Source organism: Pseudorca crassidens, chromosome 20 (genome assembly GCF_039906515.1).
Source record: "Pseudorca crassidens isolate mPseCra1 chromosome 20, mPseCra1.hap1, whole genome shotgun sequence".
In the NCBI taxonomy this organism is placed as follows: domain Eukaryota; kingdom Metazoa; phylum Chordata; class Mammalia; order Artiodactyla; family Delphinidae; genus Pseudorca; species Pseudorca crassidens.
This window is the reverse complement of record NC_090315.1, coordinates 33,267,631-33,289,490: the sequence shown is the minus strand read 5'-3', so window position 1 is coordinate 33,289,490 and position 21,860 is coordinate 33,267,631. Positions and strand designations below refer to the sequence as shown.

Sequence of the window (21,860 nt, the reverse complement as noted above, 5' to 3'; positions counted from 1 at the left end):
TTGGAATTGTCCCAGGAAGCTAGGATATGTGCTCACCGTACCAATAACAACAGCACACATTTATCAAGCGCTGTGTTCTTGAGTCTCCATTTGGTACTGCTGTGCACCATCCTTTTGCTGCCTTCTCTCCCTGCTCTGGGATCCAGGACGTGGACTCTTGTGTACCACATATCTGCGTTTCATTGCCCTTTGGCTTCAGCCAGTGGGAAGCCCAACAGGAGATCCTAGGTTGGGAGGAGAGAGAAGTGGGAGCATTTCTTTCTTGCTCCCTCCCTCCACTGGCGCAGCATCTCTGGCTGTGGCTTCCTCCTTCCATGTCTACAGCTCTTGCCAGGTTGGCCCTCCTCCAAGCCCCAGTCCTCCCTGGCCTCCACTAGCACAATTTCCTCTCCTTGACTTTCAGGGCTAAGAGATGGAGCAGTTTTTCTCTACTGCTAGTTTTTAGGTGCTTGGTTCCTACACCTGCCCAGACCTCTGTGAGTAGTTCCTTCATTGTAGCTTTCTCATTGGAACCTCCCAAGTGAATTGTTTCTCGCCAGGATCCTGACTGATACAACTGCTTGCTATGAGCCACTACTTTATCCACATCAACTCATTATGTCCTTACAATAGTCCGTGAAGTGATGACTATTGTTATCTCCTTTTCGTAGATAACAGACTAAGGACAGAGATGTTAAATCATTTACTAAGACATACGGGGAGAAAGTAGTGTCATCGATTCTTATAGGAGTGACTGGAATCTAGGGACAGTGAGATAGGTCTTTCTCAGAACGGCACTCAAACCGATGACTTCGGGGCCTCTGACCACATCCCGTAATGACCAGGCAGCTCCTAGCAGTTCAGTGCAAACCCTGCAATTCAGAGAAGAGACTCAGATAAGAATAAGACTCATGCTGGCTTTCATCAGACAGGTAAAGCATCGACCGTCTACATTTTTGTCTTTTTGAGCCATTGCTTTAATATTGTAGAGCAGTAAGGTCACCAGACCTGGAGCATCAGCTCCTCCTGGGAATTTGCTAAAAATGTGAAATCCCGGGCCTCACCCCAGACCTACTGAATCAGATAATCTGCAGTGGGGTCCAGCAACCTGTATTTTAAGAAGCCCCTCGGGGGATACTGATGCCCTGGCCCTTGGGCTCTTGCAGCTTCCTGCCTGAAGCCTGACCCTATCTGGCTTTCAGAGTTCCTTGGGATTTCCCAAATTCTTTCTTTTTCTGATGGGATTGAGAATAAGTGAGTAGATGACATGAAACCCTCAGTATCCCTGCCTTCCTGCTTCCCCTGTGGACCCCATCTCTATGTGTGCAGCTGTTAAAATCATTGAAGAAGTTGTTCATGAATATTTCAGGGCCTCAGACAAATCCCGAGTCTGATTAGAAGAGCACAGAGGGAAGAACCCCAGAACTGGCTGCCCTTACAGGCTGTTGCAATAGAACTAGGTATTTATTCATTGAATCCTTGTGGGGCCCCCAAATCTGGAAGGAGGAGGTCTTGGTCAACCTCTTTCTGATGAAGGGTAGAGGTTATGAAGGGTAGAGGTGATGGCTGACCTCCTCCACGCCCAGAAGTTTCTAGAGGAAGACTGATGGGGACTTTCTCAACACTGTGATTTATGTGGGGCTCCATTACTTGGCGATAAGTAACAGAAACTAAATTAAAGAGAAACAAAAGAAATCTATTAGAAGGTGTATCAGTTAGGTTTCAATCAAAGAAACAAAACCAGTAGAGGATATATATTAAGAGGTTTACTGCAAGGAATTGGCTGGCTAAGCAAGTCCTAAATCTGAAGGATAGGCCATCAGGAAGGGCAGGCTGGAACTGTCAGGCATGGGCTGAAGCTGTCGTCCACAGGAAGGATTTCTTCTCTTCTAGAAAGCCTCCATTCTGCTCTTAAGGCCTTTCACCAGATTGAATCAGCCCTGCCCAGATTATCTAGTATAATCTCCCTATCAAAAGTCAACTGATTAGGGACCTTAATCACATCTACAAATTCCTTCATAGTAGCACTGACGTTAATATTTAATTAAATAACTGGAGACTGTAGCCTAGCCGCATGGACTCATAAAACTGACCATCAGAGAAGGGCATGGAATAGTTCCAAGAATAAAGGAAAAGCCACACTAAAAGAATCAAGGACTTTTCTAAAATCCAAGTAGCAGGTGTGCATGGAATTCTTCTTCTGGGAACCATATTTAGGGAGAAGAGTTCCAAACAATTTTGACCTCATATGATTTCTCTCCCAGTTACAATTCTTGGATTGATGTGATACCTTCAATTCAATTCCTTTATTCCCTCTATACATTTGCCCTCTCTCACAAGGAGAACAGTGGCTCCCAACAATATTGATATATTGACTCATTTGCCCTATCTTACAATACACACAAAATCATTTCAGATTTGCTACCTGGATACTCCTATGGACAAAAGATGCTTTAAGTAAAGTTCAAGGTTTCTTTATACTTATTTTGTTCTTAGACTATATCCCACAATACGTGAATAGTCAGAATATTATGTTCAGAAGTTGCTAGAAGTACTTTTTGTGTGGGTGTGTGGTTATATTATCATCGTGATATATAGTTCAGTTCATTCATATCTCTTTGATTTCAATGTTAGGGTTTGCTTTCTAGACCCTTTTAAATTTAATTCTGTTCTTTTAAAATATTCACAAGGTTCAAACGTCAGAGCCTTATTTAAAAGTGTGTATTCAGTAAAGTCTCCTTCCCATCCCCCTCTCTTTTGCCCTTTTCCAGCCCATCATAATAAGAAACAATTTTCATTCATTTCTGGTTTACCTTTCCTCAGTTTCTTTTTACAAAAATACGATATATATATATGTTCTCATTTCCTCATGTTTCTTACACAAAAGTTAGCATTTATATACATTAAATTAAAAAAAATTGTGGTAAAAAATACATACACAAAACTTACCATCTTAACCATCTTAAGTGTATGTTCAGTGCTGTTAAATATATTCACACTGATGTGCAACAAAGCTTTAGAATTTTTTCATTTTTCCAAACTAAAACTCTATACCCATTCATTTCCCTCTCCCTGCAGCCTTTGGCAGCCACCGTACTTACTGTTTCTTTTTTTTTTTTAATTCAAACTGATCATATTCTTTATTTTATTTTCATTTTTTAATTTTTGGCCGTGCTGCGCAGCTTGTGGGATCTTAGTTCCACGACCAGGGGTTGAACCCGAGGCCCCAGCAGTGAAAGCACTGAGTCCTAACCACTGGACCTCTGGGGAACTTTCCATGCTTATTGTTTCTGTGAAACAGACTAGCAGTCCCGTTGAGTCAAAGGAGGGGAGACCAGTGAGGGTGGTTGGCCTTCAGTGTCTCAATTGTCATAGCAACAGGCAGAGTGGAAATGTTATCATAATGACGCAGATAAAGAAACAGAGACTTGGGCTCTAGTCGGGGAATCAGACCCAAAAAAGTAAATAAATGAAAACATGGCCAGTTGTCATAAAAGCCATGAGAAAAGATAAAATGAGGCTGACGTGGGAGTTGTGGGAGAATCTAGGGAGGACTCTATTCAAAAGAGTAAGAAGGAGTTAGCTAAGAGAAGAAAGGAGCAGGAGGGGATCATATCAGGTGGTGGGAACAGCATGTACAAAGGCCCTGAGTCAGGAATGTGTGGACTGTGCTGGAGAAGCCGAGGGAAAGAGTTTGGGTTTTACTCTAAGTAGCTCCCTCTATCTCCCATTTCACATGCACATGCATGTGCTGCGTTAGCTCCAGTTCAGCTGTTCCGTTCTTTGGGGTAGAACGTGGAGCCATTTCTTAATTGCTCTATATTTAGCTTTGTTTAAAAATCTATAATTTAAAAACCGCCAAGGGTTGGGCTGGTAATTGAGTTTCCATGGTCCATTTACTCCTTGGCCTTTGCTCCTGAGCTGGCCTACCATGGTGACGGCGTGTGCCAGTCCCAATGGAAGTATTTGTTAGCAGAATATCTGCTCCCCCAGAGCTGACCCGGCTCTAGTTACCAAATCCCCAAACTAATCTCAGGGCCTCTTAGTTTAGTTTCCTACAAAGCGGGGCTGGAGAGGGACAGCAGAATACCTGGGGCTTAGTGGAGTGGGTGGAGAATAGCATCACAGGTCCGGTATCAATTTAAGCCTAGGCTGTGCTATTTATAAACCACATTGCTTCCTGTCTCTGGGCCTCAGTTTCCTCGCCTATCAAATGGATTAGATGAAATCAGGTGTCCTGAATCTAGAAGGTACTCTTATTTACTATTAGTGGGATTGTCAATTGGTACATCTTGTTGCAGGGTTGTTTGACAATATCACAATTTTAAAGGCACTTTCTCTCTGTTCCAGCAGGTCCACCTCTAAGAATCTTTCTTCCAGATGTGCTCACACTTTTGTACAGTTAAGCATGCACTGTTTGTAAGAGCAAAGGATCGGAAACCACCTGAATGTCCATCATTAGGGAACTGGTTATATAAATTACGGTGCGTCCGTACAAAGGAATATTATGCAGCCTTTGAAAAGAGGGTGGCAGCTCTCTTTATATGGATAAGGTAGGGTGCCTAAAATGTATCATTGTGTAAAGTGGCAAAATATTAGTGCATTTGTGGTTTTTGAAAAGGTAATGACGTAATATGTTTGCCTGGCCTATTGTATCCCTAGAAAGAGAAGGTACTGGTAACAGTGGTTGTCACAGGAGCCTTCAGGACAGAGTGGGAGGGAGGGTCCTTTTCACTACATATACCATCGGTAAAACTTGAAGTATTTCCCAAATGCATAATTAATCAATTAAATAAAAATTTAAAATATTTTAAATGTCTACAGAACCCAGATAGGTAACGTAAGTGACTGAAACAGGCTAGGAGTGAAATGCCAGGGAGCAGTGGGGATGTTGGTGACCTGGAGTGCTCAAGTCCACAGAAAGGGGCAGCTGTCAACCTCACTTGACTGTGCCCATGGGGCAGGGGACCAGTGTAGCCAGACCTGATTTCCCAAGAGAAATAGAAATTGACGTTTTAATGTGAACTCTTCTGATGCTTAAGTGTTGGCAACTGGTTAAAACTCTGATAAACAAAACAAAACTCTGTGGGTCCAGAAAGTCTGGGGCCAGCATTGGTTTCTGGCATCCAGTTGGTAGCTGATGTATTAGGTGCTTTTTTTTTTTTTTTTTTCTCAGTACGTGGGCCTCTCACTGTTGTGGCCTCCCCCACTGCGGAGCACAGGCTCCGGACGTGCAGGCTCAGCGGCCATGGCTCACGGACCCAGCCGCTCCGCGGCATGTGGGATCTTCCCGGAGCGGGGCACGAACCCGTGTCCCCTGCATTGACAGGAGGACTCTCAACCACTGCACCACCAGGGAAGCCCTATTAGGCGCTTTTTACGTTTCCTTTCAGTTTTGACAGTCCTCTGCCCGGGGCAACTGCAGCCACTGCACACGTATTTGCAAGCACAAAATGGGTTCTTTTCAGGTTGTTACTAGTAACTGTGCAAATGGTGGCCCTGGCACAGTGATGGCTCCACACCAGCTGCCATGGTAAATGGAGAAAGCACTGGGCTTTAGTAAACACGGGATGCTTGACTGGAGGCCAGCCTTGGTTTTTTCATCTATGAAATGGAGACAACCACCAACTTGCCCTGCCTGTAGTTGTAAGGATCATATGAATTGTTGAATATGAGAGTGTTTTGAAAGTGGCAGGGTGTGGGTATGACGTTGTTTCAAGGACACAAAGCCTGGGCGGCCAGCATCAGCCCTCCCGGTCACTTTCCTTCCATCTCCCATGCTCACGGGACCTTGGAGAGTTTTCAGTCCCATAGAGGAAGTTCAGCGAAGCCAGTTACACCCATCCAGACCCCAATCCTACTCCAGCAAATTCACCAACCCTAAATGGATAAACATGCACGCCTGTGTTCAAGCTCACATCCTCCCAACATATTAGAATGGAAACGCTGTTTAGTAAGAACTCTGTTTGAGCCCAGAAAGAGGTTATTTTCTACCACCTGTGAAATGTCTTGACCCAGAAACAAAAAAATGTTCCCATTAGAGCAGTGCAGAAACCTACAGCAGAGCCAAAATTTCTGAAGCAGTCCCTGTTTTTGCCCTAATATCAATATGCTTTTATTGTCTACATTTATACAGTGGTGAGTAGATAAGAGCCTCCTTTAGTGTGGCTGAAGTTCTGAGCTCCACAAGAAAGATGTTAGCATTCAGCAGGCAGTAAATAATGTATTAAAAAGCAATTATTTATCTCTTTCCCTCTAATGGCTAGTAGCTGCCTGTTTCCCCTTGAATGGATCTGTTTCCTAGACTATAGCTCTCAAAAAACATAATAATAAAGCTGGCCTTTCTAAATAAGAACACTGATTATGGAGGATGCTTTGCTGGGTTCGCAGGGACTGTGAAGTGTCTGGTCAGTGCTGTGCAGAGAATGTGATTATCTCCTCACACAAGGCTCCCCTGGAACGATCCAGAAAGAGAAGCCTCAAAGACACACTTGAAAGATGATGGTAAGAGTGGAATGCATCAGTCAACTTGGGAGGGACACCATCACCGTGTTTCCCCAATGATGGGCCTGATGCAAGTCTGAAGAGAGAGCTCTTTGTATAAAACACTCGAATGCAAATCAACACTGGAGCCTGCAAGCTCCCCGCGCCTTGGCCCCGCCTGATCGAGATGCTTCTGGACTTCAGCAGAACCTGGAGGCCAGAATGACGCCTCTCTTCACATCACTAATGAATTCGCGGCCGGGCGTCTCAGACTCTCATCTCCTCTGCCTGCGTCTCCTCAGTCCCTGTCCAGCCAGCCTGGGGACCACTGAGCAGTCACTGCTGTGCTGAGTGTCAGGCGCTGGGAGCTTTCAGCCTCCAATCAGCCAAACCAGTGATTTGGAAAGAGAAAGAGGCAGTTTCAGGATTTGAACCCAGGACTTGCTACCTCCAACGCCCAAGTTCTTTCCACTAAGGAAACCTCCTGGGCTTCTAATTGTTTAGGAAAAAAAAAGATAAGTCCGTAGCCTGGCATTCAAGGTCTCAGTTCCCCTGACCCTTCTTATATCTGCCAGCATCTCCGAACCGGCACAGACAGCCTCTGCGCTTACCGTTTCTGGAGCGCTCTTTGAACTATGTTGCAAGTGCCCTTTATCTGGGATCCTGGTCCCTCATCTCTCCTCTCTTATGCTGCTCATGGCTTAACCTAAGCTCTGGGAAGCCTGCCCTCTCCTCTTCATTGTGGGGTATGCAGCCTGGTCCTATGCTAGACCTTCTGCATGTCTGAATCACCCCTGCCCCACCCCCATCCATCACAGAGCACACCTATAGCAATATTCCATTTTCCCTATAGTTCTTGTCCAACTATTACACTTGGCCTAGAAGAAATGCTTTGGTTCTAGCCCCAGTTTTACTATTTGTAAACTTTGTGATGTTTGGCAAGTGAGAATTGCTTCCCTGCCTCACTTTTCTCATTTTGATGGAATAACAATCTGTGGTCTGTTAACAGAGTTCTTGGGGGTGGGGAAAGAGACAATAAGATAACTGAAAACCATGTTGGAACTTGTAAAATAAGTTGTATCATTATAACCATTACACGTTTTGAATTTTTCTCCGTCACATTTCGCCCATCAAATGTTCCTGTGAAAAGGAGGTAGGAGAAAGCATTTTCGCAGTTTTTATAGATGGGAAAACAGGACGCTATAAAGCCTGAGTGACTGATTTAAAGACGAAACAGAATAGAAACAGAGCCCTGAGAGGGTCTTTAACTTCCTAACTTTTTGCCTTTTCGTTAGATTACAGGTCTCTTTAACAGTCCTCCTGTTCTTATTCTCAGAGAAAGAATACTTTTAATGACTCAAATTCAGAAAGCTTTTAGTGAGTATGTACTTTGCACCAGAAAGAGATTCAATGGTTCGGGCTGGCTCAAGGAGCCTTAGTTTATTAGTTTCAGCCCAAGAGATGGAGCTACAGTAAGAGCTTAGAGAGGAGGTAGGATAGACCAGTGGTCGGGCATGTGGGCTGCCTGCCCCTTCGTCCACTGCACCACTGACCAGCTGGGCAACATTGGGCATGTTGGTTACCTGCACATTGTCTCAGTTTCCTCATCTGTTAAAGAGTATCCCTGAAGTCTTAATACTTGTAAAGTGCTCAGAGCAATGCCTCAATTACTACTACTGTTCCTTTGCACAACAAATATTAGGTAAATGCCTACAGGGCAGTAGGCATTGTTTTAGGCACTGGGCATACAGCAGTGAAGAGAACAAGAAGTCCCTGCTCTCGTGGGGCTTATAGTCACAAAGGCAGGCAAAAATAAACACATCAATGAATACAAACATTTTAAAGTCACTGGGTTAGCTTTTCTTACAAACTGTCATTTTATAGATTATTACCTTTTTCACTTGATTTTATTGGCAGAGAATGTGAACAGTTATTGGGTCATTGATTCTAGATTTCTAAACTCATTTTCTAAAGATCCCGATTTTATATTGGTGTTTCACTGCTGATCGCTCACTAGAAAATAGCCACCCAGGAGACAATCCTACTGTAGCCTGGAACTAAAACCAGTTTGGTTTTTTGATACTAAATGGTATAAACTCTGGGTTTGCTTAAATTGGGACTTGCAAACTTAAATTACTGCTGAGGTCAGGTGAGTCACATCAAAAGAAGCAGCCGGCTGGGACTGGGCCTGGGAGACTGCTGTCACATGGGGAAGTGGACCCAGTAAGGCCAGATCTTCTGACATTTTTCTGAGATGGGACAATTCAGAAATTTTTGTATGAAATGTCCAGATTTTTGTTTAGTGGAAACACATTCACCTTTAAGATGAAGCTGTTGAATTAGGCCTAGTGTGGATTAAACAGAACCCTTCTGTAGGCCAAGTTCAGCCTGAGAACCACCAGTCTGCAAAGATCCTTGGTTTATATCACTGCATATGATTTTCAACTTTGTCCTAAACTGCCCTGCCGTTTGAAGACACTGCAGTTTCCTTCCTTTTGTCCGTCTCTTTCCCCAGCATCATCTGTGGCAGCAGTCCTTGTAAACAGATGTTCTGTGCCAGGTCATTGCAGCACCGGAGAGGCTGGTGAGCTTGGGTAGTGGAATCCTCTCCGTGGCAGCCTGTTTTTCGGAGGGTCTTAGAGTCCATCTGAGCTTGGGGAAAAGAACCCAGTCCTGCTTTCCCAGCTTTAATAATCACTGACTCTTTGTACTTTCCATCTTTCTGGTGATGTTTGTTTTCTTTGCATATTAATATGTCCCACAGAAGAATGCTTAAATCCAAGAGGGAGCAGGCGTGGGGAATGTGTACAGACACATTCATAGTCCTTCTGGCATAATACAGATGAAACCGGAACCCCTTGGGCCTCCTCTGCTTACCCCAGACATCCAGGAGACTTTGGCTCTTTGTTTTCCAAAGATTACAGGATTAGAGTCACTGGTCACCCTGTCCCAGAATATAATCAGCCGCATGGCTGAGCGGGGCTCAATTCTGCGCCAATGGTGAGTGACTGGCAGAGAATTTGGGGCCAGGCCTCTATATGAGTGAGTGAGTCTTTATTCCTGCGGTCTCGGAGCCAAGGAAGGCAGCTTTGAATCATAACAAGCTTTTCAAGGCTTTGGACTCTGGCCTTCACTAAATGGAATTCAGAGGTGATGAGTATGAATTTTGACTGGTATTTTGAAGCAGCCCTTTCAGCAAACCCACAAAACCCCATCAACTTCGATGGGAGCGGTTCTGAAAGTTGAGCGTGCGTCGGAATCACCTGGAGGGCTTGGAAACACAGGTTTCTGGCCCCTCTTCCAGATTTTGATTCAAAAGGTCTAGGATAGGACCTATCCTACCTCCGGGAAACTTGCATTTTTGGCCAATTTCTAGGTGATGTTGATGGTGCGGTCCAGGGATCACACTTTGAGAACCAGTGCTCTAAGGAATTGGCAAAGAGGTGTCTAAAAAATCAGGAAATGCTTCCCCTTACTTGTCTTACTATTAGAGGCTGCCAGTCCTCGTGGAAATCAAGTCAGGAAACCTGGGTTCCAGCCCTGACCCTCTGTTACCAGCTCTGTGGTCTTGGGCAAGACACTTACCTTCTCTGAACCTCGGTTTTCCCACCTGGAAACTGAAAATAGTAATTCCAGTCATGCTTCCTTCCCAGGGGTCTGGGGAGATGCCAAGGACCTTAGGGGTACGTGTGCTTGAGACCCTCCATTCAGGCACGAGGGACTCTTACTGAGAGCGTGGAACCTTAGGAATTAGTTTTCCAGTCTGTTCTTGTTTTTCACTCTGGGGAGACCTCATCTGTAAGACTATTTTAAGGTGAGAGACCCTCAGAATTTGGGATCAAAAGGTTATTTTCCTGAAGAATGAATCCTTTCTGAGAGAAAACACTGTAACTTCCTCCATCTCCAAGAACACTTTCCAACCTGAGAAATGGGTTGACTTAGTGGAGTAGGCGAAGCCCTCAAAATAAAGGCAACTTGTGGATGTTCTAAACAGACAGCATTCCTGTTCATGTGGGGATTCATTTTAAAGATTATAGACATATAAAAGAAGATTGCTGACTTGGAAAATTCAGCATCAAGGAAGAGCTTAAATAGGCCAAGACAGTAAGTAGATGTTAAAATGGTGGAGAGCAGAATGGGGTCTCTTCAGAACGACCGGGAATTGCCTTGCTGAGCACACTCTCAAAGCTTCTTCCCCAGCCCAGTGGATAGAAATTCTCCCACAATCCACTCTGGATTTCTTTCCTGGTTACAAACAAATTTCTTTCACCTGTTGGCCCAGCCCATCTCCATACTGGGCAAAACAAGAATGTTTACTCTTATATTGCCCAGGCTTTTCTGCAATATCAAAGCTAAATTGTGTGCTGAGTTGTCGGTTGACTGTCTGGCAATCTGACAAGGGCTGCAAAAGGATAACAGTCTAGATGAAGAGGGCAACCTGGGACTGTGAGGTAAGATGAGCGTCCCACCTTCCCTGTTCCTAGGCATGAAATCCCAGCATCTTCCAAAGAAAGACTAGAGAGACCTTATCATGCAGTTTTAAGCTTTCATCCAGTTTGTTCCTTAACCGGCCAATTGATTATAAGCATAGTGTATGCCTACCATGGGCCATCTGTAAAAAGCCAGATTGATGATAAGTTTAATATCGTCCCTCAGCTCTCAGCTGTGAAGTGGGCAATTTCATCAAAGCAAAGAGGAAAAGAATGTGAGATGACCCCCACTCCGTTTTCCCCTGCCACCAACAGTCCCACATCCAGTGTCAGCCATTCCTTGAATCAAAGATGAGTGGTGTGATATTGTGCATTCAGAGTGAGACCAAGACTTCCCAAGGGTCTGATAGAAGTTGAGGCAGGAAGGACTGAGTTGCAAAAATGAAATCATGGCATGTTGCAGTCAAAAGAATGTTTATAGAGCATCAGGTCCAATGGGGAAACTGAGGTCCACAGATGGGAAAGGACATGTCCAAGGCACTTGGGTTTTAGTAAAAGAATTACAGAACTGGAAGTCAAAGCCAGAAGGGCTTTAAGGTCATCCAACCTATCTTCCCATTCAATGGGTACCTATCAGGAGACAGAAGTCCCCTCTGCTGCTGGAATACCTCCTGTGACAGAGAACTTACTGCTCTCAGGGCCGGCTCATTACTTTTTCCCGTAGCTGGGAGCGATAGAAAGTCAGTGTTTTCTTTCTGTCTTCCCGTGGCTTCCTATTTCTATCCTTGGGGATATGTGATTAAATCCCAATCTTTCCTTTAATTGCCAGTCCTGTGGATATTTGAGGTCATCTATCATGTTTTCTATAAACATTTTCTTTTTTTGGCCTGTGACGAGCATCACTTATGCCTCTTGTGATTCACTGTCCAGGCCTCTCACCACCTAAACACTGCCCACATTTATCCGAATCCCTCTTGAAAGTATGATGCCTCAAACTGAATGCAATCTTCCTGTGTCTAATTTACATGATCATGTCCTTTGTTCTAAAGACTTCGTATCTATTAATTCATCCTAAGATCATATTGACTGCTCTCAGAATAAACCATTTAGGGTTCCTTTGGTTGTAAATGAGGAAAATTAAATTCTAACCAGCTTAAGTAAAAGTGGGAATTTAATAGCTCACATTACCAAAAAATCAGGGATAGAACTTCAGGGATGAATGGCTCAGGCAACACTTGCCTGAGGTAGGTATCTCTGTAAGTATTTGCCCAGCTTTGCAACTGTTGGCTCCATCGCTAAGTAAGATAAATGCCTACCATGCCCTCTTAGTCCGTTCGGGCTCTGCTGTAACAAAATGCCACAGGCCGAGTAGCTTATAAACAACAGAAATTTATTTCTCATAGTTCTGGAGGCTGTAAGTCCGACGTCAGCGTGCCAGCATGGCTGGGTGAGGGATGTCTTCCAGGTCAGACTTCCCATTGTGTTCTCACGTGGTGGAAGGGGCTAGGGATCTCTCAGGAGCCTCTTTTATAGGATGCTAATCCCATTCATGAGGGTTCCACTGTCATGGCTTAGGCACCTCCCAAAGGCCCCACCTTCTAATACCACCATCTGTCGGGGTTACGATTCCAACATGTGAATTTTGGGAGAGCACATTCAGACCATAGCACAGGCCAAGCTTAAATTTCAAAGTACCCCGTACATGGGAATAAAAGAGAGTGGGCCTCTGTATTAGGCTGCTAGGGCTACCGTAACAAAGTACCATAAATCGAGTAGCTTAAACAACAGAAATTGATTGTCTCATGGTTCTGGAGACTAGAAGTCTGAGATCAAAATGTTGCCAGGGTTGGTTTCTTCTGAAGGCTGTGAGGAAGAATCTGTTCCATGCCTCTCGCCCAGCTTCTGGTGGTTTGCTGGAAATATTTGGTGTTCTTTGGCTTGTAAAAGCCTCATCCCGGTCTTTCATCTTTACACGGCGTTCCCCTATGTGTGTGTCTGTCTGTGTCCAAATTTCCTCTTTTCATAAGGATGCTAGTCACAGTGTATTAGGAGTCCCGCTTACTGCGGTAAGACCTCATTTTAACTAATCACCTCGGCAACGATCCTGTGCCCCAGCAGGGTCATATTGTCAGGTATTTAGAGTGAGGACTTCAACATATGTATTTTGGGGAGGACACAGTTCAAACCATAACAACCTCTTTCATAAGATTACTGCCAAGAACACCCAAGGCTGCATTTCATGGGCTCTAATGAATCACACACCCATCCCTGAACTAATTAATCACAGTGATGCCAGGACAGAGACACATGTCTTTCCCTAGAACCACTGGTGAAGCCGACGCAACCTAAACCACAGGGACTGAGGGTGGGGGAGGGGAGGGTCTCGAGGAAAATGAAGGTGCCCTTAGAAGAGGCAGTAATGGGTGCTGGACGCACAAAACCGGTAGATATTTACTACACAAGGGAAACTGAGCAAACGCGAAACCATGGCCCAGGACTTGGGCAACAGCTGAGGCTGCAGAAATAGGCAACTTCAAGGATGCGCTTGACTCTTGCCCATTAAAAAGAAATCATTGTGTGTGTCGTCATGAATCAAGCCGGGAAGTTGAACGGCCAAACTGTTTTCAGTTCTTACAAGGCATCACGGAAGCCGCTTCGGCTCCTGGTAGCTTTGTGTTTTGCATTCATTTCTTTTCATACTGGGAGATTAAAACAATAGCTTCTGGTTATCATCCCACATATTATTGATTAAAATCCTTGCCTGAAGACCTTCCAGCTCACTTTCCAGCGTGGCATGATTTACTTTTCTTTTTACTCCCTGTAACATATGATTAATGCTGATCTCCGGAGTCCCGGTGAGATGAAGCTGGGTGTCAGGTACAATTTGTCAGCTTGGAAGTATAGATTATTTTATGTTTCTCGAACTTTGTGGCCAAGGGAACACAGCTCTTGATGGTTAAATCCATCCACACTTTCCCCTGGGCTATGAAATGCCAGAAACATTAAATAGCCCACTTAATACATAACCTCATTCTGTATGCTTGACTATTTTGTTTTTAATTTTTCTTCCCTTTCCCGGCTGCTCACATGAAATGGGATCAAAGAAAAAAATTATCCTCACTGGATTTTGTTAAAATATTAATAGGTTAGGGTTGACTGGCTAAATTGAATATCTTTGCTGATCTCACTTGCATGTTTAACTTGTGCTTAGGAAAATATGTTTCCTAGGTGATAACCTTTTATGTACCAGCCCGACTTCATTGAAATGCATAGAGATAAAAATATGTCACGCTCAGCGGCTATGCTATTCTTGTGTGGCACTGTGATTATTCAGATGGTAATTGACCCCCACCTGTAGACAGCTCCGATTCTGTAGTCAATCATTTCATTTGATGTTAAAATATGTGAAAGTACAATTATATAATTTACATTACAAATCATGCTGAATGCTAGGGGTCTCTGAACCGCTGACAAATGCAAAGGAATCGGGGTTGGGGGAGAGAACTCTGGTCAATAAATGAAGTGAATTACACCAGGCGAAGGGTTCACTTTTCTTATTTGTGTCCATAACAAGAGCTTTTGTGCATGCGTCATTGAAAGAGTAGCTATGGCCTTCTCTCTGCGCCATAAATGGCAACGTTTTGGACGCCTTTCTAAGGATGTTTCCCCTTTTTCTGGCAAAGAATCACTCCTCCCATTAGCTAAAGAAGTGAGGGCTTGTCCAGGCCAGAAGGGAAAGCAGAGAATCTAATGAAGGGAAGACGGCGTCAGGTCTGGGAGGTTGCGGTGGCTGTTTGGTGCCAAAGCCAACACAGGTGTGAGTGGTAGACTGTAAATTACGCTTGCACGTTTCCAGACTTCAGATCTCAGCCATCAAACTTGAAACATGTACTACTATTATTAGGAGTCACGGCTATTATTTATCTAGTATTTCATATGTTCCCGGACACTGGGATAAACGTTTTAGATACATTATCTAGGTAACCCTCCCTACACAGTCCTATGACTTGGATCTGCTGCCAGTGCCGTTTTTAGATGAAGAGAATGGGCACAGACTCATTAGCAGGCTTGCCCAGGGCCACTCAGTTAGAAGATGGAAAGCGGCACGTGGCAGAACCTGGGCCGGTGACCACCCTCCCAATTCTGGATCAGGCATCAAATGCTTGTGGTGGCCATGCAGGACTGGAAAGGAGCACAGGACACGGTTTCTGCCTCAGTGGGGCTTTTGGGAAAGCAGGTGGGTTGGGGTGGGAGTGGGCATCCTTGGTGAGGGTGGTCCAAGTAGGAAACTCACCAGCCATAGGGTTCCGATGGAGATGGAGTAGCCACTGAGGTACAGTGGAGGACCGTCTCCAGTCCTGCTGCGGTGCTCTCGTAGGTCAGGGGAGGCGGCATGGTTATGTCTCCTGCGGATGCATAATACTTCCTGCATCAGAGCCATCCAAAGCCAGACTCTCAAACTTCCTTCTACCACATTCCAAAGCAGCTGGGCTGGGCTGTCCCCGGGGCCTCTGGCTTCCAGAGTGGGTGCAGTGCTGGTCTGGGCACATGAACGAGAAAGCTTCACTCCCCGCAAAGTGATTTTGGGCAACTAGAGCTGGGTTGGTTTCCGATGTGGACACCTGATCCTTGAAACGTGCTGGGAATCACGCCCTGTTGGCTAAGGAGCGCAGGTTTGCTGCCAGCGCCTCTCACAGGGGCAGGGGCCAGCTTCTGCGCCACATCCTCAGGCAGCCCTCGGGAAGAGTACATTCGTACAACATCGCCTGGAGCAGATGCCGGACATCAGACAACTGCCTCCGTGATGTTCATATCCCATCCTCCTATCTCTTAATCACTTCACTTTGTTATACAGCAGCAACTAACACACCATTGTAAAGCAGTTATACTCTGATGAAGATATAAAAAAAAAAAGTGCACAGGTTGGAGATAAACAGCTGGGTTCCAATCCCCGCTCTGCCATGTGCTGGCTGTGAGATCTGCATAAGTTAACCTCAGTTTGCCTCAGTTTCCCTAATTGTGAGTGAAGTGAATAATAGTACCCACCTTATAGAGTTGTTCTAAGAATTGAGTTAAAATGCAAAGCACTTAGAACAATGCCTGATACATGGTAAGAGAATACGTAAAGTGTTAAATAAAATGTCCTTTGTTCTTGAGTAAGGATGATTTTTTTTACCCGATTGTATATGAGAGCTAAATATATTTCTAATAAACTTAAAACATACACATAACTACTAAATATTGTTTTAAAATCTGTTTATGGACTCCAAGTGGTCCGGGCACTGCACTCTGTGAACCCCCAAAGAGTCAAGTTCAAACCCTTGGGCCTGGCATTCTAAGTGGCCCCCAAAATTGTCCCCCACTCACCTTTGCAGCACTGTCTTCCCTAACAACGCACTACATATGTTGTTTTCTGTTGGGTTTTGTACTTAAACAGCATGAAGTCGGTTCATTATTTTATCAAGAGGCAGTACAGCTTAGTCGTTATGCACACAGCTCTGGTGTAAATGACATGGGTTCGAATCCCAGCTCTGTGCCATCTTGACTGAGTAATATCAGTCACTCAGCCCAGCTTTCACATCTGTAAAATGGGAATATAAATAGGATCTACTTCCTTAGAGAGTTAGGAGAATTAAGTGAGTTGATTCATGAAGGCATTTCGTACAGGGCATGGCTAAAGTGAATGCTCTTTAGATGTGAGCTAAGCTAGTCATTGGTATTTGGGTCACATTTTATGTTACGTACAAGTCCTTAAGCCTGCACGAAGGCCCAGAGAATGAAGCAGCGGCTTCCTTGTCCAGGTTCTGGGACTAGCATTTGAGGAGCTCGAGGCCCTTTCTCCCCGACTGGAAGCTGCTGTGCTGAGGAGGTAGGGAGCTGACCTCGGGGGAGGGAGCCGGCCGTTTCTCCATTCAGTCAGAAATCCCAGCAACAGAAATCACCCACTTGGTGAACGAGCCAGACGCTCTGGCCAGGGAAAATTTCCCAGGCGCTTTCTGGAGGCTCATTTTGAAAGTGAATTGAGACATTATTTTTAATTAAAGTGGCAATCTGCCCCCATGAGTTTCTCCGTCCCTCGCTGCTCAAATGATGGCCTCTGTTTTGTCCCCGCCCTGCCTTCTCTTCCTCCTTTTAATTTCAAGCCCATAAGATGGCCAGTTTACTAAATTGGTTTTAATGGAAATTTAGCCAACACGAACAATAATGAAATGTAAAATTATTCCTTAGCTAATGAACAGCCAGTGGCTTTGGGGTTAATCGTTTGCTTCTGGTGTCAGCTTATTTATATTGAAATAGAATTGTAATAGGATTCCAAGCTAAAACTGTTTCATCTTCTCCATCATCACTTACCTTAGGGTTTATTCTTTATCATCTGTTATTGTTTAGCAATCTCTCTCACTTTGGTCCTACTTGTGAATTAATTAATTACCTAGTTAAACTTGGGTGATGTTTTTTCCTTTGAAAAATAGAAAACTTGTCTTATTTTACCTTAGCATTGTGCTTTTATTCCAAAGCTCTCCATACACATGGAAACATCTTCTTCATTGATTTTTACATCAACTGGTCATCTTGACCAGCCAGGAATCAAGGGGTTCTCCCTTCATCAACCATGGCTGATCCCCTCAGGGGTCTCCAGACAGAGTACAAAGGGGCAGGCAGCAGAGAGAGCAGCCACTTCTAGAAACTAATTTTCCTTCCCTAGGACTCAGTGTCCCATTTAAAAAGGTGGGGGGTTCGATCCCAGAACAACGCTTTTTAAACCTGTGGAGGTTCTTCTGAAGTTATTGCTGGGGGATATTGGTGGACTGGGGATCAGGTTCTCATTTGGAAAAGAACTGTTCATTCAAGAAGTTCTCTCTTTTAAAGATAGATTTTTCTGAGTGAGTTTTTGTTTGGAAAAACCAAAAGCGAGGGAGGTGAGCGTCACACTGTCTAAATAAAAAAAGTTTAGATTATGGACCAGATTTAGGGTCCCCAAATTTGGCTGCATCAAAATCACTCAAGCTCTTTTTTTTTTTTAATTTTTAAAATTTATTTTTGGCTGCATTGGGTCTTTGTTGCTGTGCGTGGGCTTTCTCCAGTTGCGGCGAGCGGGGGCTACTCTTTGCTGCGGTGTGCGGACTTCTCATGGCGGTGGCTTCTCTTGTTGAGGAGCACGGGATCTAGGCGTGTGGGCTTCAGTAGTTGCGACATGCAGGCTCAGTAGTTGTGGCTCGTGGGCTCTGGAGCGCAGGCTCAGTAGTTGTGGCGCACTGGCTTAGTTGCTCCGCGGCATGTGGGATCTTCCTGGACCAGGGCTCGAACCAGCATCCTCTGCGTTGGCAGGTGGATTCTTAATCACTGTGCCACCAGGGAAGTCCCCCAAATCACTCAAGCTCTTGAAGTGCAACAGAAGCACAGGCAACAAAAGAAAAACAGAAAAATTGAATTATCGCACTTAAAAACTTCTGTGCATCAAAACACACTATCAACAAAGTGAAAAGGCAACCCATGGAATAGGACTGCGAATAATATACCTGAGAAGGGATTACTGTCCAGTATATGTAAAGAACTTCCACAACTCAACAACAGAAAAAAAACCAAACAATCGATTCAAAAATTGGCAAAAGACTTGAATAGATATTTCCCCAAAGAAGACATACAAATGGCCAAATAAGCCCTTGCAAAGATGCTCAACAGCCCTAATCACTGGGGAATGTGAATCAAAACCACAGTAAGATGCCACTTCACACCTACCTGCCTAGATCTAAGGATGATTAGGAAGATTAGATGATAAAATACTTGGAAAGTATTTAGCACAGTGATATCTAAATAAATTATTAATATATCAATTAGTTCTCCTGACACATATTGAACACCTTGCCAAGGTGCAAGGTGCTCTAGGTTATATGGACCATGTCCTACCAATGAGTTTGCAAGAGGACTGAGAAAAAAGTTAAATGGTCCTAAAAGATTAAAATGTTTAAAAGTAGGTTGGTTTCTGATGACAGGTATTTATATCAAGCAGTTCTTATTTTTTCCTTATTTAGAAAGAGCAGGATATTAAAAACAAAACAAACAAAACAATCTTATTTTTCAGCCTTTAAGGCTGTCTAGTTTCTAAAACGCCTGCCTGTGATGTTAACACCGGCCATCCTGGATTAGGGCTGCTCCCGTTACACCCATCTGGAATTCACTAGAAGGCCAAATCAAGGCACTTTACCCAGGCCCTTCCTGCAAAGCCGAATTAGGTTAGACTTTCCAAGGAGAAGTCAGGACCAGCCCAGCAAAGCTGCCCAGTGTTATGAGCTGTAATGTCAGAACCTGAAGTTGCCTTTAGTGTCTAGTTCAACTACTGCATCCTGTAGCCTGTTCAACTACTGCACTCTGAGACCCAGAAGGGGGAAGGACCCCTGCATCAGTCAGGTCTTAGGACACAGAAGGGGGTGCACACGTGATATTCTAATTGTCTCTTGGTCTGTCTTTGCACCGTTCCCTACTGAGCATCTGTCCCCCAGTGGGGCCTCTGCCTCTCCCATCCTCAGGTGACCTTCCACCCAATCCTTGTTAAAACTGTTGAAAATGATTAAAGAAGACCATATAGGTGATACAAACAAACTTGAACGCTCCATGAACTGGGCAGTGTCTGTTCCCAAGGGTCCAGAGAACTGCAGAATGGGGCAGGAGGCTGGAAGCTTTTATAAGGTAAAGAATAAGGAACAAGGAAGAGATAGATAGAAAACAGAAAAGGAGCAAGCAAATAAGTATAGAGCCCAGAGTTGGCTTGGCATCTGGGGGCTGGCTGACTGGATATCCTGTGTTTCTGGTCCAGCGGGGCATTTACAGGAACAAAGAAGTTGCCTGAGTTTTGGTTTGCTGACCTGGCGCCCCGGGCAGGAGTGGCTCCATCTTGAGTCTAGAAAGTTATTTCAACACAACCCTTGCTCATTCAGCATCACATTGAAGGGTGAACTGTGACCTTGATGGGGACGTTTGCAGCACCGTGGTAGACTGGTTGGAAGAGCTTTCTTAGGCTGGGGACCTGTGTTTCCTCAAGTAGCCCCACGCAGGGAGCCCCTGCCTTCTCCCACTTTGCACTGCTTCACAGGAAGGCTGGACCTGAGTTTGTCAACAGCTGTGGAACTGGAAGGTCCAAAGATGTCAAAGTAAGTGTTTACCAGACTTACCAAGTACAGGATTCCCCGCAGTCCAAAAGTACAACGTTTTGTACTTTTGTATGAAGAAGCAATTACTTCGTGACACATCTTTCTAACAGATGCACAAAATAAATCGAGATAAAGCACAGATGCTCACAGATACGTAGTTCATACTATGAGTTCATAGCTCATAGTTCAAAGCTATGGCAGCCTGATGCTGAGATGCTGAGTGTAGTTCTTGGGAAGGAGCCTGGCAACAGCACGCTCACTCTTCCAGGTGCCTCTGTACTGGCTCCTGCAAAACAAACTCTGAATGTTACCTTCACTTTTTGCCTTTTTTTCCTAAAGGCTAAAACCTTCTTTGAATTTCTTTTGGTTAGTGAAAACATGTACTACTGGAGGTCTTTCCTAAAAGCGAGGTGGTGTTCAATTCGAATTTTCGAATAGTGGGGGAAGCCTGTATGTACTCAGGACCCCCTAGTGTGCTTTCATAAAGGGCAGAATTCCTAAGCCCTTTCCTTGGAAACTCCAATTCAGTAGATCCCACATGGAAACTGGGAATCTGAATGTTTAACAGCATCCAGGTGATGTTAGGATTTATCCAGCTGAGTCAATATTTCCTGTCTTTCCTTCCTCCACGGATCTTGCAGATAAGAAAATCGAGTCTCAGAGATAAGAAGTAATATTTTCAAGTGTGGAAAACATAGTTCTAGAGCCCACCTACCTTTTTAAAAATAATTTGTCTTTGTCCGCAAAAGCTTGGAGGAAGACCTTAAAAAGATAACCGTTCCTTTGTTGTTCACAACCTTGACCTTGGAGCAGCTCTTTCTCATCTCACCTTCAGGATAATCGTTGTCATTTTCCTTTGGCAATGACTTCAGAGTCACCCCACCGGTGAGTCCTCGATAAAAACACCCCCATGTCAGTTCACAGAGAGGAGTCACACACAATGTGCCTGGGAACAAATCTCTCCTCAAATTAGAAAAGAAAAACATCAGCCTCTAAATATATCAACTACGACGAGCCTTCTATTTTTGATCCATTGTTGTATGGCTTGAGATCCTGAGCTATTAGCGCGGCTAAGCTTGGCCGAAATTAGACCGGAGATATTAAAAGCAATTAATGTTCTTCCCTTTCGTTTTATTTATTTATTTTTCAGTTTCACAATGCAATTACTTAAGAGGCTTTCAGGAGAAACCCTGAGAATCATTTTCAATCAGTAGAATGAAAACGTCGCCTTTTGTGATTTGGCAAATAAACGACGGGGTGAAATGACGCCCTTCTATGTCACTGTGTACTATTCATTAAAGGCTAATTGCTGCGGTCTCTAAATGAAATACGGCAAACTGTTCCACCTCTATGCCAGTTTGTTTAAAATCTGCAAGAGCTTTATTATTAACACTATTTAATTATGAGAATGTCAGCCATGGAAAATTCCAAACCCACACTTTCCCTTCATCATTAGTAACAGGGCAAAAATGAAACACTTTCAACAATGAAGGGTTCATATTTCAAGCTTATACAGTAGCTGCTAAAAGGCTATACTCAGAAAATCAATTTTATTAAAGTCCTTCCAGCACTAAAGGGACTTGCATGCAACTAAGCAATTTTAAAAACATGTCCAGGAGTCGTGACTTTTTGATCCATGTTTTTAGTGGGGTGATTTTGGACTGTTTTCAATATTGTCTCCTAACAGTGGGGTCAGAAGTGATTTGGGGAAGGGCTGAGAAAGGCAAAGGGAACACGTTCTCACAATTCCTCCCTGCCTCAATTTCCATCAGACACGGGGGTCTGTGGAGTGTGCGATCCAGGAGAGAGAGGCGTGACAACT

General features: G+C 44.3%; 2 long non-coding RNA genes across 2 annotated transcripts; both read right to left on the bottom strand.

Moving 5' to 3' along the window:
- Nucleotides 1–665: 665 nt before the first annotated feature.
- LOC137214615 (uncharacterized) lies at nt 666–15,488 on the bottom strand. The gene is made up of 2 exons (XR_010938957.1): nt 15,187–15,488; nt 666–851 (listed from the first exon to the last, which is right to left on the bottom strand). It is a non-coding gene; the product is annotated as an uncharacterized lncRNA (long non-coding RNA).
- Nucleotides 15,489–17,885: 2,397 nt separating this feature from the next.
- Nucleotides 17,886–20,991, bottom strand: LOC137214339 (uncharacterized). The gene is made up of 3 exons (XR_010938865.1): nt 20,754–20,991; nt 20,060–20,324; nt 17,886–18,270 (listed from the first exon to the last, which is right to left on the bottom strand). It is a non-coding gene; the product is annotated as an uncharacterized lncRNA (long non-coding RNA).
- Between the last annotated feature and the right edge of the window lie 869 nt (nt 20,992–21,860).